Genomic DNA, 17,526 nt, shown 5'->3' with positions numbered 1-17,526 from the left:
ATCCTGAGGGTCCCAGAGATAAAATGCAGCATATTTAAAAAAAAATATATATATATATATTTTTATATTCAAATGTAGGAACTGGGTTCTACAGTTTGAACGCCACTGTTGTCTCTGGCTCTACACACACCTCGCCCGGCCATCTAGATGTGTGAAAGGTAGTGTATAAGCTAATGATCCATCACGTTTGACATTCCTGGGAGAGTGTAAACGTACATTTTGTATTACCGTTTTTTTTTTATTATTGGTATGTTCTCTATAGTCATGTACTTAAAAATGTACCAATTGACCAATTCGGCACATTTGGGCAGACTTGATACAAAATATTGTCCAGTATTGCAATGCTTCACTAGATCAATCTGACATGTTGCACACACACCGCTGCCATCTAGTGGCCAAAATCGAAGTTGCGCCTGACCTGGAAAACTATATTATGGCCTTACTCTTGCATTTCAATGAGGTTTAAAAAATAAGTAAAAGAAAACACGTGTTTTTTTTTCCAGTGTATTTTCTTTTACCAGATCTAATGTGTTATATTCTAATACATTAATGTAACATTTCCACAAACTCCAAAGTGTTTCCTTTCAAATGGTATCAAGAATATGCATATCCTTGCTTCAGGTCCTGAACTACAGGCAGTTAGATTTAGGTATGTCATTTAGGTTAATTATTATTAAGAGGATCGTATGACCTCCTCCTCATCTGACACCCCAGACCCAATGTAATTTGCATACCGCTCCAATAGATCCACGAATGACACAGTCGCCATCGCACTTCACACTGCCCTGTCCAAGCTGGACAAAAAAATAAACAAACACACTTTTTAAGAATGCTGTTCATTGACTACAGCTCAGCCTTCAACACCATAGTACCCTCCAAGCTCATCATTAAGCTCAGCGCCCTGGCTCTGAACCCCGCCCTGTGCAACTGGGTTCTGGACTTCCTGAATGGCCGCCCCCAGGTGGTGAAGGTAGGCAACAACACCTCCACTATACTGATCCTCAGCACAGGGGCCCAACAAGGGTGTGCACTCAGTCCCTTCCTGTACTCCCTGTCCACCTATGACTGCGTGGCCATTCACTTCTCCGAACTCAATCATCAAGTTTGCGGACAACACAACAGTGGTAGACCTGATTAACCTAATTAACCTAATTAACCTAATTAACCTAATTGCCTGGTGGAGAGGTGCCAGGAAAATAATCTCTCCCTCAACGTCAACCAAACAAAGGAGCTGACCGTGGACTTCAGGAGTTAGCAGAGGGAGCCTCCGTACACATCTATGGGGCCGAAGTGGAGAAGGTGAAAAGTTTCAAGTTCCTTCGACGTTACACATCACTGACAATCTGAAATGGTCCACAGGAAGTGGCACAGGAAGTGTGGTGAAGAAGGGGAAACAGTTCAACCTCAGGAGGCTGAAGAAATTCCGCTTGGCCCGTAAGACCCTCACAAACTTTTACAGATGCACCATCGAGAGCATCCTGTCGGGCTGTATCACCGCCTGGTACGGAAAATGCACCGTCCGCAACCACAGGGCTCTTCAGAGTGTGGTGCGGTCTTCCCAAAGCATCACCGGGGGGGTGGCACACTGCCTGCCCTCCAGGACATATACAGCACCTGGTGACACAGCAAGGCCAAGAAGATCATCAAGGACCACAGCCACCCGAACCACGGCCTGTTCACCCAGCTATCATCTAGAAAATCATCAAGGACCACAGCCACCCGAACCACGGCCTGTTCACCCAGCTATCATCTAGAAGATCATCAAGGACCACAGCCACCTGAACCACGGCCTGTTCACCCAGCTATCATCTAGAAAATCATCAAGGACCACAGCCACCTGAACCACGGCCTGTTCACCCAGCTATCATCTAGAAAATCATCAAGGACCACAGCCACCCGAACCACGGCCTGTTCACCCAGCTATCATCTAGAAGATCATCAAGGACCACAGCCACCTGAACCACGGCCTGTTCACCCAGCTATCATCTAGAAGATCATCAAGGACCACAGCCACCCAAACCACGGCCTGTTCACCCAGCTATCATCTAGAAAATCATCAAGGACCACAGCCACCTGAACCACGGCCTGTTCACCCCGCTACCATCCAGAAGGCGAGGTCAATACAGGTGCCTCAAAGCTGGGATATCTTATGTACTATGTGTATATCTGATGTGTATATCTGATGTGTATATCTGATGTGTATACCTGATGTGTAAATCTGATGTTTCACGACTTCTGCCGAAGTCGTTGTCTCTCCTTGTTCGGGCGGTGATCGGCGGTCAACATCACCGGTCTTCTTGCCATCATTGATCCATTTTTCATTTTCCATTGGTTTTGTCTTGTCTTCTTCCTTCACACCTGGTTCCAATCCCATTTATTACCTGTTGTGTATTTAACCCTCTGTTTCCCCTCATGTCTTGGTCAGAGATAGTTAGTTATTGTTTTGGTGTTGTTTTGGTGTTGTTTGTATTGGTGCGTCGGGTCCTCCAGAGATAGTTATTGTTTTGGTGTTGTTTGTATTGGTGCGTCGGGTCCTCCAGAGATAGTTATTGTTTTGGTGTTGTTTGTATTGGTGTGTCGGGTCCTCCAGAGATAGTTATTGTTTTGGTGTTGTTTGTATTGGTGTGTCGGGTCCTCCAGAGATAGTTAGTTAATGTTTTGGTGTTGTTTGTAATGGTGCGTCGGGTCCTCCAGAGATAGTTAGTTATTGTTTTGGTGTTGTTTGTATTAGTGCGTCGGGTCCTCCAGAGATAGTTATTGTTTTGGTGTTGTTTGTAATGGTGCGTCGGGTCCTCCAGAGATAGTTAGTTATTGTTTTGGTGTTGTTTGTATTAGTGCGTCGGGTCCTCCAGAGATAGTTAGTTATTGTTTTGTTGTTGTTTGGGGTTGTTTTGGTGTTGTTTGGGGTTGTTTGGGGTTGTTTTGGGGTTGTTTGGGGTTGTTTGGTGTTGTTTGGGGTTGTTTTGGGGTTGTTTGGTGTTGTTTGGGGTTGTTTTGGGGTTGTTTTGGTGTTGTTTGGTGTTGTTTGGGGTTGTTTTGGGGTTGTTTGGGGTTGTTTTGGGGTTGTTTGGGGTTGTTTTGGTGTTGTTTGGGGTTGTTTTGGTGTTGTTTGTATTGGTGCGTCGGGTCTTCGTACCCACTTTGTTTAGTGTGTTTCTTCATGGTTTTGGAGTTATGTTTTTTTACGTCATTAAACTACTCCATTTTACCAAGATAAATTATCTTGCGCCTGACTTCTTTGCCACCTATACACACGCCTATGATATGCATACCTGATGTGTACTAGTGGGGGTGGGGCCACTATCTACAACATGCGTTCGTCACATTTAGAAAATGAGGGCATTTGCAAATAGATTTTCAGCATTTTTCAGCAGACAATCATGAAATATGTAAATGGCAAAGTAAAAATAATATAAAAATAAAAGAACATTCTCCTGGTGGGAATGCTGTTCTCTTTACAGTATTTACCTGTTCATATATGAACATTTAAAACACATTTTCAACTTGTACAATAAGCAGGTAACATGGCTGTAGGGCATTCAGCAAACAGGTTAAAAATCTAAAATGTGTAATTAAATGACTGTTAATATTATTTCCCAGAAGTAACAGTGCTTTCTGTACTGATATGAAAAACGATGTACTGTCAGGTCAGGAATAATCAACACAATGATTGTTTAGAGTTGAATAATTGTGTTAAGAAGTATAGAAAGCCCACTTATCCACTGAGTGATTTCAGCTAAAGGTGTGCTTGGCTGTGGCTCCTACGGTATAAGAGATAGTGGTGTGATTGGCTGTATGGCTCGTGTAGTGGTGTGATTGGCTGTGTGGCTCATGTAGTGGTGTGGTTGGCTGTATGGCTCATGTAGTGGTGTGATTGGCCGTATGGCTCATGTAGTGCTGTGATTGGCCGTATGGCTCCTGTAGCGGTGTGATTGGCTGTGTGGCTCATGTTGCGGTGTGATTGGCTGTATGGCTCACGTAGTGCTGTGATTGGCCGTATGGCTCATGTAGTGCTGTGATTGGCTGGAAGCTTGCTGGTTCAAGCCCTTGGCCCGGCGACACGAAAATGGGAAAGGAAGTGAATTGGAATCTCCTCCCGTTCTGCCCTTGATCAAGGCACTTAACCCCCACAATTCCTCTCCATTCAGACACACTCCACTGCAGCTGACCCCGTGCCACTCAACTTGTGTTTTTATACCTGGGGGTGTTGAAAAAAGGCAGAAGACATGTTTCTATTCTAACCAACGGACAACAACGTCTCTGCTCTATATTATATTCCTATATGAGAGAGCTGTGTGCTTGGCTTGGCTTGCTGTAGTGGCGTGGCTCTTGTACATACTTTGAGGAAGATTGACTGATGTCAGTTAGTTCTGTGTTTGGATATGGCTCCTGAATGAGGAGCCTACGAGTGTTCAGCAGAGTTCCTGGCTGTCTCTCCTCTCCTGAATGAGGAGCCTACGAGTGTTCAGCAGAGTTCCCGGCTGTGTCTCCTCTCCTGAATGAGGAGCCTACGAGTGTTCAGCAGAGTTCCCGGCTGTGTCTCCTCTCCTGAATGAGGAGCCTACGAGTGTTCAGCAAGTAGTAGTGTAGTGTTCTCAAGTAGTAGTGTAGTAGTATAGTAGTATAGTAGTTTTGTAGTATAGTAGTATAGAAGTATAGTAGTTCAGTAGTATAGTAGTATAGTAGTATAGTATATTAATTTCAACCACCACCATCACCATTCCTCCTTTCCACCATCACCACTCTTCCTCATCTCCACCACCACCACCACCACCTCTCCTCATCTCCACCACCACCTCTCCTCATCTTCACCACCACCACTCCTCATCTCCACCTCCACCACCACCTCTCCTCATCTCCACCACCACCACCACTCCTCATCTCCACCTCCACCACCACCACCATCACCACCACTCCTCATCTCCACCACCACCACCACCACCTCTCCTTATCTCCACCACCACCACTCCTCATCTCCACCACCACCACCTCTCCTCATCTCTACCACCACCACTTCCATCACCACTTCCATCACTACCAATTCTCTTATCCACCACCACCCCTCCTCCTCCTCATCACCACCACCACCACCACTCCTCATCACCACCACCACCACCTCTCCTCATCTCCACCATCACCACCACCACCACCACTTCCATCACCACTTCCATCACTACCAATTCTCTTATCCACCACCACCCCTCCTCCTCCTCATCACCACCACCACCACCACTCCTCATCACCACCACCACCACCTCTCCTCATCTCCACCATCACCACCACCACCACCACTCCTCATCACCACCACCACCACCACTCATCATCACCACCACCACCACCACTCCTCATCACCACCACCACCACCTCTCCTCATCTCCACAATCACCACCTCTCCTCATCTCCATCTCCACCACCACCACCACTTCCATCACCACTTCCATCACTACCAATTCTCTTATCCACCACCACCCCTCCTCCTCCTCATCACCACCACCACCACCACTCCTCCTCACCACCACCACCACTCCACCATTCACTCTAACACACACAGACACACAAACACACACATTATTTGTTGTTGTTGTATTGTTTGTATATCCTTCCTCCATTTTCCACTCTGTAAGTGATGGTTATGATTAGAAACAGGATGACAGCTGTCACGACCACAAGACAAGCCTGAATAATAATACACGCTGACCACAAAACAGGAGAGACAAAACTATACAAACCATTCAGAGTCCGCTACTCACTAGGCTCCTCTCTCTGCATGGAAATGATTTGCCGTTAACACTGAAACATGTTGGAGATGAAGTGTGGCCTTTTCTCTCCGAGAGGACATCTAACTGACATCCTATTCCCTACGTAGTGCACTACTTTTGACCAGAGTCTGCACAATATAGGGAATAGGGTGCCATCTAGGACACAGGCATGGTGTGGTTAAATGTTTCAATGTACGTATTCATATGATGGATGACCTTTGTTAAGTAAATCCCGTATAGCCTGGCTGATTATAGAGCTATAAAGAGTAACACATTTATTGGAGAATTATGAAGCACACATTTTATTGAAACAGTGGGGGCCACAGGTTTTTCCAACTGCGGGTCCGGTCCGGTCCGACAGCCGGATAGCTATATTATTTCTGTTTCGTTTATATGGGGAAAGGAGAGGGAGAAAGAGAGGGAGAAAGAGAGGGAGAAAGAGATGGAGAAAGAGAGGAATAAAGATAAGGAGAAAGAGAGGGAGAAAGAGAGGGAGAAAGAGAGGGAGAAAGAGAAGGAGAAAGAGAAGGAGAAAGAGAAGGAGAAAGAGAGGGAGAAAGAGAAGGAGAAAGAGAAGGAGAAAGAGAAGGAGAAAGAGAGGGAGAAAGAGAAAGAGAAGGAGAAGAGAAGGAGAAAGAGAAGGAGAAAGAGAAGGAGAAAGAGAAGGAGAAAGAGAGGGAGAAAGAGAGGGAGAAAGAGAAGGAGAAAGAGAAGGAGAAAGAGAAGGAGAAAGAGAGGGAGAAAGAGAAGGAGAAAGAGAAGGAGAAAGAGAGGGAGAAAGAGAAGGAGAAAGAGAAGGAGAAAGAGAAGGAGAAAGAGAAGGAGAAAGAGAAGGAGAAAGAGAGGGAGAGGGAGAAAGAGAAGGAGAAAGAGAGGGAGAAAGAGAGGGAGAAAGAGAGGGAGAAAGAGAAGGAGAAAGAGAAGGAGAAAGAGAAGGAGAAAGAGAGGGAGAAAGAGAAGGAGAAAGAGAAGGAGAAAGAGAAGGAGAAAGAGAGGGAGAAAGAGAAAGAGAAGGAGAAAGAGAAGGAGAAAGAGAAGGAGAAAGAGAAGGAGAAAGAGAAGGAGAAAGAGAGGGAGAAAGAGATGGAGAAAGAGAAGGAGAAAGAGAAGGAGAAAGAGAGGGAGAAAGAGAAGGAGAAAGAGAAGGAGAAAGAGAGGGAGAAAGAGAAGGAGAAAGAGAAGGAGAAAGAGAAGGAGAAAGAGAAGGAGAAAGAGAGGGAGAAAGAGAAAGAGAAGGAGAAAGAGAAGGAGAAAGAGAAGGAGAAAGAGAAGGAGAAAGAGAAGGAGAAAGAGAAGGAGAAAGAGAGGGAGAAAGAGAGGGAGAAAGAGAAGGAGAAAGAGAAGGAGAAAGAGAAAGAGAGGGAGAAAGAGAAGGAGAAAGAGAGGGAGAAAGAGAGGGAGAAAGAGAGGGAGAAAGAGATGGAGAAAGAGAGGAATGGAGAAAGAGAGGGAGAAAGAGAGGGAGAAAGAGATGGAGAAAGAGAGGAATAAAGATAAGGAGAAAGAGAGGGAGAAAGAGATGGAGAAAGAGAGGGAGAAAGAGAAGGAGAAAGAGAAGGAGAAAGAGAGGGAGAAAGAGAAGGAGAAAGAGAGGGAGAAAGAGAGGGAGAAAGAGAAAGAGAGGGAGAAAGAGAGGGAGAAAGAGAAAGAGAGGGAGAAAGAGAGGGAGAAAGAGAAAGAGAGGGAGAAAGAGAGGGAGAAAGAGAAAGAGGGGGAGAAAGAGAAGGAGAAAGAGAGGGAGAAAGAGAGGGAGAAAGAGAAAGAGAGGGAGAAAGAGAGGGAGAAAGAGAAGGAGAAAGAGAGGGAGAAAGAGAAGGAGAAAGAGAGGGAGAAAGAGAAGGAGAAAGAGAGGGAGAAAGAGAGGGAGAAAGAGAGGGAGAAAGAGAAAGAGAGGGAGAAAGAGAGGGAGAAAGAGAGGGAGAAGGAGAAAAAGAAGGAGAAAGAGAAAGAGAGGGAGAAAGAGAGGGAGAAAGAGAGGGAGAAAGAGAAAGAGAGGGAGAAAGAGAGGGAGAAAGAGAGGGAGAAAGAGAGGGAGAAAGAGAGGGAGAAGGAGAAAGAGAAGGAGAAAGAGAAGGAGAAAGAGAAGGAGAAAGAGAGGGAGAAAGAGAAGGAGAAAGAGAAGGAGAAAGAGAAGGAGAAAGAGAGGGAGAAAGAGAAGGAGAAAGAGAAGGAGAAAGAGAGGGAGAAAGAGAAGGAGAAAGAGAAGGAGAAAGAGAAGGAGAAAGAGAAGGAGAAAGAGAGGGAGAAAGAGAAAGAGAAGGAGAAAGAGAAGGAGAAAGAGAAGGAGAAAGAGAAGGAGAAAGAGAAGGAGAAAGAGAAGGAGAAAGAGAGGGAGAAAGAGAAGGAGAAAGAGAAGGAGAAAGAGAAGGAGAAAGAGAAGGAGAAAGAGAGGGAGAAAGAGAAGGAGAAAGAGAAGGAGAAAGAGAAAGAGAGGGAGAAAGAGAAGGAGAAAGAGAGGGAGAAAGAGAGGGAGAAAGAGAGGGAGAAAGAGATGGAGAAAGAGAGGAATGGAGAAAGAGAGGGAGAAAGAGAGGGAGAAAGAGATGGAGAAAGAGAGGAATAAAGATAAGGAGAAAGAGAGGGGGAAAGAGATGGAGAAAGAGAGGGAGAAAGAGAAGGAGAAAGAGAAGGAGAAAGAGAGGGAGAAAGAGAAGGAGAAAGAGATGGAGAAAGAGAGGGAGAAAGAGAAAGAGAGGGAGAAAGAGAGGGAGAAAGAGAAAGAGAGGGAGAAAGAGAGGGAGAAAGAGAAAGAGAGGGAGAAAGAGAGGGAGAAAGAGAAAGAGGGGGAGAAAGAGAAGGAGAAAGAGAGGGAGAAAGAGAGGGAGAAAGAGAAAGAGAGGGAGAAAGAGAGGGAGAAAGAGAAGGAGAAAGAGAGGGAGAAAGAGAAGGAGAAAGAGAGGGAGAAAGAGAAGGAGAAAGAGAGGGAGAAAGAGAGGGAGAAAGAGAGGGAGAAAGAGAAAGAGAGGGAGAAAGAGAGGGAGAAAGAGAGGGAGAAGGAGAAAAAGAAGGAGAAAGAGAAAGAGAGGGAGAAAGAGAGGGAGAAAGAGAGGGAGAAAGAGAAAGAGAGGGAGAAAGAGAGGGAGAAAGAGAGGGAGAAAGAGAAAGAGAGGGAGAAAGAGAAAGAGAGGGAGAAAGAGAAAGAGAGGGAGAAAGAGAGGGAGAAAGAGAGGGAGAAAGAGAGGGAGAAATGGCACAAGACACAAGGCTACTCTCTTTTATTTTATTTTATAAGCTGTGTGTGCTTCTCCACCCAGAGCTGCTAATGAATCACCAGGGTGAAGTGGGCCTCAGCTTTCAGCCTGTTTACAGTTGCATGTGTTCAGGACTAGGTCAGAGTCACAGGTAGATATTCCCACCTGGTTTTGTGTTCGCGCTTCCCTCCCTTCTCTTTGGAAGAGGGACCGTTTTATACCAGAATAAAACAAGAGGGGAAAAATACAGATTTTATTCACACCCCTTCACTTTCCCCAGATTGTCGTTGCGTTACCGCAGGGATTCAACATAGATGTTTTTTTTCTTCCCTCACACATCTACATGCAATATCCCATAATGACAAAGTGAAAACATGTTTTTAGACATTTTTTTTTGCAAATGTTTTGAAAATGTATTCACACCCCTGAGTCAATACATGTTAGAATCACCTTTGACCTTTGATTACAGCTGTTGAGTTTTTTTCTTTTTTGGGGGGGGGGGTGTAAAGTCTCTAAGAGCTTTGAACACCTGGATTATACAATATTTGCACATGAATAATTCTTCAAGTTCTGTCAAGTTGGTTGGTGATCGTCTCTAGAGAGCAGTGACGGTCGTGATGTTTAATATGAGGGAGGACAAATGTATTTTTTAACAAGACTTTATTTCTATTTCAGCATATTGGATATTGGATGGTGCAGTCATTAGTCCAACAGTTGCAAAAACAAGAGTTTCTATTGGACGAATTCCGGTATGTTTATTCCCGTTTCATTCCGTTGGCTTCCATTTTTAAGAAACTTTTTTTTTTTCAACAGAATGAATACACCCTTGGTAACTGTCTTAGCCACATACAAACCGCATGAATATTTTGCTCGTTCTATAATTCCTTCTTGCATCTACACGCTCTCCTCCTCTCACCTTTTCCCTTCGCTTGTGGACTTCAGGACACAACACATTAGCTGTCTGTGACCAGGCGAGAAAAAAAAACTTTACAAGCCAAACCGTCCTCTGGAAGTTGTCATAATTACTGTGTAAGTCTATGGAAGAGGGTGAGAACCATGAGCCTCGTAGGTTTTGTATTGAGGTCAATGTACCCAGAGGAGGACAGAAGCTAGCTGTCCTCTGGCTACATCATGGTGCTACTGTAACGATTGTCTTCCTCTTCTGATGAGGAATAGTATGGATCGGACCAATGTGCAGCGTGGTAACTGTTCATGGTATATTTATTAAACCGAACACAAAAAATAACAAAGGAGAAACCACGACAACAACAAAACAGTTCTGTAAGGTAAAACGAAAACACTATACAGAAAATAACTACCCACAACCCATAGTGGGAAAGCAGGCTGCCTAAGTATTGTTCTCAATCAGAGACAACGATTGCCAGCTGCCTCTGATTGGGAACCGTACCAGGCCAAACACATAGAAATAGAAAAGATAGAACACATAACATAGAATGCCCACTCCACTCACGCCCTGACCAAACTAAAATAGAGACATAAAAAAGGAACTAAGGTCAGGATGTGACAGCTACCCTACAGAGTGCTACTGAGGCTACTGTAGACCTTCATTACAAAACAGTGTGTTTGAATCAATTATTTGGTGATGTGAATATATTTAGCAGAGTTTTATCTATGTTTCACTATTTTTATTAAATTCACTGAGGAAGAGGTTCCATCCCCTTCCTCCTCTGAGGAGCTTCCATCCCCTTCCTCCTCTGAGGAGCTTCCATCCCCTTCCTCCTCTGAGGAGCTTCCATCCCCTTCCTCCTCTGAGGAGCTTCCATCCCCTTCCTCCTCTGAGGAGGTTCCATCCCCTTCCTCCTCTGAGGAGGTTCCACTGCTAGACAGCTATTGCCATATATTTTCAAACCGATTTAAGTCAAAACTGTAATTAGGCCACTCAGGAACATTCAATGTTTTCTTGGTCAGCAACTTCCGCAAGGGATGCTTCTGAGGGGAAAACGGCTCACAATAATGGCCGGAATGGAGCAAATGTAGACTGGAGACCCTGTCCTTCATATATTTGATACCATTCCACTAATTCTGCTCCAGTCATTACCACGAGCCCATTCTCCCAAATGAAGGTGCCACCAACCTTCTGTGAACTCCAATGTATATTTGGCCTTGTGTTTTAGGTTATTGCCCTTGCTGAATGGTGAATTCGTCTCCCAGTGTCGGGTAGAAATCAGACTGAACCAGGATGTCCTCTAGGATTTTGCCAATGACAAGCACACCCATAACATGATGAAGCCAACACCATGCTTGAAAATATGAAGAGTGGAACTCAGTGATGTGTTGTGTTGGATTTGGCCTAAAAAATAACGCTTTGTATTCAGTATATACAGTTAATTTCTTTGCAGTTTGATTTTGTACCATATTGCAAACAGGATGCATATTGGGATATTTTTATCCTCCACTGGCTTCCTTCTTTTCACTCCCTCGTTTATGTTGGTATTGTGGAGTATCTGCAATGTTATTGATCCATCCTCAGTTTTCTCCTATCACAGCCATTAAACTATGGAACTGTTTTAAAGTCACAATTGGCCACATGGTGAAAATCCCTGAGCGGTTTCCTTCCTCTCCAGCAACTGAGTTAGGAAGGACGCATGTATCTTTGTAGTGTTTTAATACACCATCCACAGTGTAATTAATAACAACACCATACTCAAAGGGATATGCAATGTCTGCTTTTTTTATATTTTTACCAATCTAACAATTATAATTGGCAAGTCATATTGACAAAGTCGTTGTGAAGATGGGAGGGGTATGGATGTTTTTAAAAAAGACGTGTTGCGTTTTTGACACAGAAACGGTGGGACAAAGTCGTTGACTCAAAACATTCAAGTTTTTCATATTTAATGAATAAAGGATTTAAAAAATCATCTAAAAACATAATTCCACTTTGACGTTATTGGGTATTGTGTGTTGGCCAGTGACACAACATCGAATTTGATCCATTTTAAATTCAGGGCTGCAGCACAACACAATAAGGGAAATGACAACGAGTCTGAATATTTTCTGAAGGCACTGTAGTATGTTCCTGGGTAAATAAATAAATTACATAAAAGATGCAATTGACACAATGTTACATTGTAACATTGTAAGTATTTAGAATGAAAATCTTCCTGTAAGTCTGTAAGTCCCTGTTGTACTACACTTCCAGCCACTCCTAATGAACAGACCTACTGACATAATGTTGCATTGTAACTCTGAGTATTTAGAATGAAAGTCCTCCTGTAAGTCTGTAAGTCCCTGTTGGACTACACTTTCAGCCACTCCTAATGAACTGACATAATGTTACATTGTAACTCTTAGTATTTAGAATGAAAGTCCTCCTGTAAGTATCCCCTGTTGGACTACACTTCCAGCCACTCCTAATGAACAGACCTACTGACATAATGTTACATTGTAACTCTGAGTATTTAGAATGAATGTCCTCCTGTAAGTATCCCCCTGTTGGACTACACTTCCAGCCACTCCTAATGAACAGACCTACTGTGTTTTTTAACTGCATGTTGTGTTGTACAGTGACAGGGAAAAAAAATAAGTAATTTATTTCACGGCTACTTCAGTATGATGATTAGGGACCTTAACTTCATTAATTGCAAGGTTGAAACGTACATGTCAGAGACAAAAGCGGCTAATAACTCCTTTGTTCCAGAAGATTGGCAGAAGATTCATTACAGCTTATTTTAACTTCAGTTAAATTTCGTGTTTAATTCGGATGAGGGTTAACCTACTTAAAACAAATTAGGAAAGCAGATAAAATTAGGAAAAATTTTGGAGAGAGAGAAAAAAAAAAGGATGTCAATGATTTTATTTTACAGTGAAAAGGCACACACGTCCATTTCCTGCTGGAGTAGTTGTGCTTATCTCGAGGTAATGACAATGAACAATGATGCTAATATTGCTAGCATCCAATTGCACACACACAAAAAAGCATAAAGACAAATAGCCTTATAGTATGAGAATATTTAAACAACAGCATGTCTGACTATATCCTACCACCTTTCACTATAATATCACTGAATGTGCTACCACTTCAGATTTAATTCAAGAGACCTGCATAAATTAAATAATGTGGGTTCATCCAGTCTGTGAGCCATAAGTCAATATTGGCATCCAGGTGAGATATATAAATACATACATGTAAGACGGTGTCGATTGGTTTCAGGATGTTTTCCGTTCAACGTTTCCCGTGTCAAATGAGAGCTTGACATGCACACTGCCCTCCTCCTCCCTTCCCCCTTCACCCTCTCCCCCTCCCAACCACACACACACACACGCACGCACGCACGCACGCACGCACACACACACACACACACACACACACACACACACACACATACATACACACACACACACACACACACACACAAAGATGTCTGGGTAATATCTACCGAGGGGTCTCGGAGCATTCCCTAAAAAATTCTAGCCATATTAACACTGCCTAAAAGTGGAAAATATAGAGAGGAATAATCAAGTGTATGGCTAGGGCTGTTTTAAAAAGAGTTTCCCCCCTCTGAGTCCCTGTGTCCTCTCTGATAAGCAATAGTATCCCCCCCCCCCCCCCCCCCCCCTATGAGTTCCTGTGTCCTCTCTGGTAAGCCAAAGTATCCCCCCTATGAGTTCCTGTGTCCTCTCTGGTAAGCGATAGTATCCCCCCCTATGAGTTCCTGTGTCCTCTCTGGAAAGCGATAGTATCCCCCCCTATGAGTTCCTGTGTCCTCTCTGGTAAGAGAAGTGATACACCCTCTGAGTTCCTGTGTCCTCTCTGGTAAGAGATAGTATCCCCCATCTCTCCGGCAAGAGATAGTATCCCGCATCTCTCCAGTAAGAGATAGTATCCCCAATCTCTCTGGTAAGAGATAGTATCCCCCATCTCTCTGGTAAGAGATAGTATCCCCAATCTCTCTGGTAAGAGATAGTATCCCCGATCTCTCTGCTAAGAGATCGTATCCCCCATCTCTCTGTCAAGAGATAGTATCCCCCTTCTCTCTGATAAGAGAGGAATTAGTGTAAGGAACACAGAGAGACATATTTCAAGTTACTCTGAAGCAGACCCCAACCAAACTGAACTATATCACTGTACAAGGAAGGTCTGAGGGAGACCCCAACCAAACTGAACTATATCACTGTAGGAAGGAAGGTCTGAGGGAGAACCCAACCAAACTGAACTATATCACTGTAGAAGGAAGGTCTGAGGGAGACTCCAACCAAACTGAACTATATCACTGTAGGAAGGAAGGTCTGAGGGAGACCCCAACCAAACTGAACTATATCACTGTAGGAAGGAAGGTCTGAGGGAGACCCCAACCAAACTGAACAATATCACTGTAGGAAGGAAGGTCTGAGGGAGACCCCAACCAAACTGAACTATATCACTGTAGGAAGGAAGGTCTGAGGGAGACCCCAACCAAACTGAACTATATCACTGTAGGAAGGAAGGTCTGAGGGAGACCCCAACCAAACTGAACTATATCACTGTAGGAAGGAAGGTCTGAAGGAGACCCCAACCAAACTGAATGATATCACTGTACAAGGAAGGTCTATGTTTTGCTTCTAATCCTCCAACAGCTCAGCCAGTGAAAGCTAGCACAGGGAACACACACACACACACACACACACACACAGAGAGAGGGGACCAGAGGGTTAGAGTAACTCAGAGTCCGGCAGGCACACTCAAGGCTAGTGAGGAGACCAGAGGGTTAGCGTAGCTCAGAGTCCGGCAGGCACACTCAAGGCTAGAGAAAGGGAAAGGGATTATTTTAGCAGGTTGCAGGAACGCAGGAAGCAATAAAACATATATATATACAGACATGAAAAAGAGCTGGGAAATAGTCATTGGAAAACAGTATGTGTTATCGCATCCGCCTGTAAATTCAAAACCTGGCATTCGTCCCAAAAATGACACACTATTCCCTACATAGTGTGCTACTTTTAATCAGAGCCCTATGAGCCGTGTTCAAAAGCAGTGCACTACATAGGGAATAGGGTGGCATTTTGGGACACTCACCATGCTCTATGTTTTTTTTGTTTTTTTTTAAACCCTCACAGGGAAATGATATTTTCTTGTCTGTAGATAAACGTCGTGAGATAATAATTTCCTATACGTTATTATATGACCTCTTATTTTAACAGGCTAAACTACGTACAGAGACGAGGAAAACACTGCAATGGCCACGTCTCCTAATGCTAGTGCTTTAATGAAATGACAATGTTTTTGTCTCGTGTTTTCAGAAGTGTTGTTGTCTTGGCCGGTTTACAGAGTGAGGTAAATGCCACGTCTCCTACTGCTAATGCTTTATTGAAATGACAATGTTTTTGTCTCGTGTTTTCAGAAGTGTTGTTGTCTTGGCCGGTTTACAGAGTGAGGTAAATGCCACGTCTCCTACTGCTAATGCTTTATTGAAATGACAATGTTTTTGTCTCGTGTTTTCAGAAGTGTTGTTGTCTTGGCCGGTTTACACAGTGAGGTAAATGCCACGTCTCCTACTGCTAATGCTTTATTGAAATGACAATGTTTTTGTCTCGTGTTTTCAGAAGTGTTGTTGTCTTGGCCGGTTTACACAGTGAGGTAAATGCCACGTCTCCTACTGCTAATGCTTTAATGAAATGACAATGTTTTTGTCTCGTGTTTTCAGAAGTGTTGTTGTCTTGGCCGGTTTACACAGTGAGGTAAATGCCACGTCTCCTACTGCTAATGCTTTATTGAAATGACAATGTTTTTGTCTCGTGTTTTCAGAAGTGTTGTTGTCTTGGCCGGTTTACACAGTGAGGTAAATGCCACGTGTCTCCTACTGCTAGTGCTTTATTGAAATGACAATGTTTTTGTCTTGTGTTTTCAGAAGTGTTGTTGTCTTGGCCGGTTTACACAGTGAGGTAAATGCCACGTGTCTCCTACTGCTAATGCTTTATTGAAATGACAATGTTTTTGTCTGGTGTTTTCAGAAGTGTTGTTGTCTTGGCCGGTTTACACAGTGAGGTAAATGCCACGTCTCCTACTGCTAATGCTTTATTGAAATGACAATGTTTTTGTCTGGTGTTTTCAGAAGTGTTGTTGTCTTGGCCGGTTTACAGAGTGAGGTAAATGCCACGTCTCCTACTGCTAATGCTTTATTGAAATGACAATGTTTTTGTCTGGTGTTTTCAGAAGTGTTGTTGTCTTGGCCGGTTTACAGAGTGAGGTAAATGCCACGTGTCTCCTACTGGGCCGGTTTACAGAGTGAGGTAAATGCCACGTGTCTCCTTGCTGACCACAGGGAGAGACTGAATGGTTTCCTGTCTTTTTTTCTCTTATTGAAGATGACATCAAAGGGAGTATGATCTGGTGAGGAAAAGCAAAAAAAAACTAAACATTTAACATCCTTCCATTATTTGAACTCTAGAATTGTAAGAATGACTGATTCTAGAACAGTGTTGGAAGTGTTGATTCGATACAAACACCACACAATGGTCACTTTATCAACCAATCAGTGGACAACACACTATCTTTAGATGTCTGGTTACATACCTACATCAAAGTGTGGTTTAACTGTCTGTTTGCTCTTTTATTATCAACTCACCTAATGGTGTATTGAAGTCTGGGTTGGTACCTGTAGTTCAGCGAGATGAGCTGATCCTGGGAGGAAACATATGGCAGGGGATTAGAAAGCTCAGAGCAGGAGAGCATCATACACACGTCCTCTGAACCGAGTGTCACAAGCAGCACCCAACAGACCCTGTCTCCCATTAACTACCCAGAACCCAACAGACCAATCTACCCATTAACTCCCCAGAACCCAACAGACCAATCTACCCATTAACTACCCAGAACCCAACAGACCCATCTACCCATTAACTACCCAGAACCCAACAGACCAATCTACCCATTAACTCCCCAGAACCCAACAGACCCTGTCTCCCATTAACTACCCAGAACCCAACAGACCAATCTACCCATTAACTCCCCAGAACCCAACAGACCAATCTACCCATGAACTACCCAGCACCCAACAGACCCATCTACCCATTAACTACCCAGAACCCAACAGACCCTGTCTCCCATTAACTACCCAGAACCCAACAGACCAATCTACCCATTAACTACCCAGAACCCAACAGACCAATCTACCCATTAACTCCCCAGAACCCAACAGACACATCTACCCATTAACTCCCCAGAACCCAACAGACCAATCTACCCATTAACTACCCAGAACCCAACAGACCCTGTCTCCCATTAACTACCCAGAACCCAACAGACCAATCTATCCATTAACTACCCAGAACCCAACAGACCCTGTCTCCCATTAACTACCCAGAACCTAACAGACCAACCTATCCATTAACTCCCCAGAACCCAACAGACCAATCTACCCATTAACTACCCAGAACCTAACAGACCCATCTACCCATTAACTACCCAGAACCCAACAGACCCATCTACCCATTAACTACCCAGAACCCAACAGACCAATCTACCCATTAACTCCCCAGAACCCAACAGACACATCTACCCATTAACTACCCAGAACCCAACAGACCAATCTACCCATTAACTACCCAGAACCCAACAGACCCTGTCTCCCATTAAC

Source organism: Oncorhynchus clarkii, chromosome 23 (genome assembly GCF_045791955.1).
Source record: "Oncorhynchus clarkii lewisi isolate Uvic-CL-2024 chromosome 23, UVic_Ocla_1.0, whole genome shotgun sequence".
Taxonomy (NCBI): Eukaryota; Metazoa; Chordata; class Actinopteri; order Salmoniformes; family Salmonidae; genus Oncorhynchus; species Oncorhynchus clarkii.
The sequence above is the reverse complement of the archived record's forward strand: the minus strand, read 5'-3'. Positions refer to the sequence as shown.